Source organism: Cricetulus griseus, chromosome 3, assembly GCF_003668045.3.
Source record: "Cricetulus griseus strain 17A/GY chromosome 3, alternate assembly CriGri-PICRH-1.0, whole genome shotgun sequence".
Taxonomy (NCBI): domain Eukaryota; kingdom Metazoa; phylum Chordata; class Mammalia; order Rodentia; family Cricetidae; genus Cricetulus; species Cricetulus griseus.
In genome coordinates, this window is record NC_048596.1 from 16,514,718 (window position 1) to 16,515,237 (window position 520).

Consider the following 520-nt stretch of genomic DNA (forward strand, 5'->3'; position numbering starts at 1 on the left):
TTTCTGATTAAGGAAAGAATTGGAATTGTGGGATTTCTGTTTGAGTCATGACATCAGAATAGGCCAGGAATGCCTAAAACTATCCCTAAAAGCGCCCACATTGCAGTGTGGGGGGCAGTACAGGCTGCTGACGTCCCTTCGTTCCACTAGAAGAGAGGAATGGAGCCATTCTAGGATGAGGGCACAGCAGGCCTGAGCCCCCTGCCTCCCTGATCCCAACACCACTTCCTCTGCCAGCCCATATCCTGAGTCAGGTTTTGGAGCCACCTACTCAAAACCTGAAGGATTAGGCTCTGTTTGCATGGCTGGTGGCTCTCAGTGCTGGTGGCCCTCAGTGTGTGTTCTGGGATTCTGGGGCTTCTCCTGTATCCAGAAGATTAAGATACTATCAGATATGTCTTGGCCAGAGGAACAGTTTAGGGAAGGAAGTGTCACCTTTCTGACCTGGCTTTCTGCTAGGTGGGCAGGAGACAGGAGGGAAGCCATCCTAGAAAAGCCTACCAAATAGATAAACACTTCC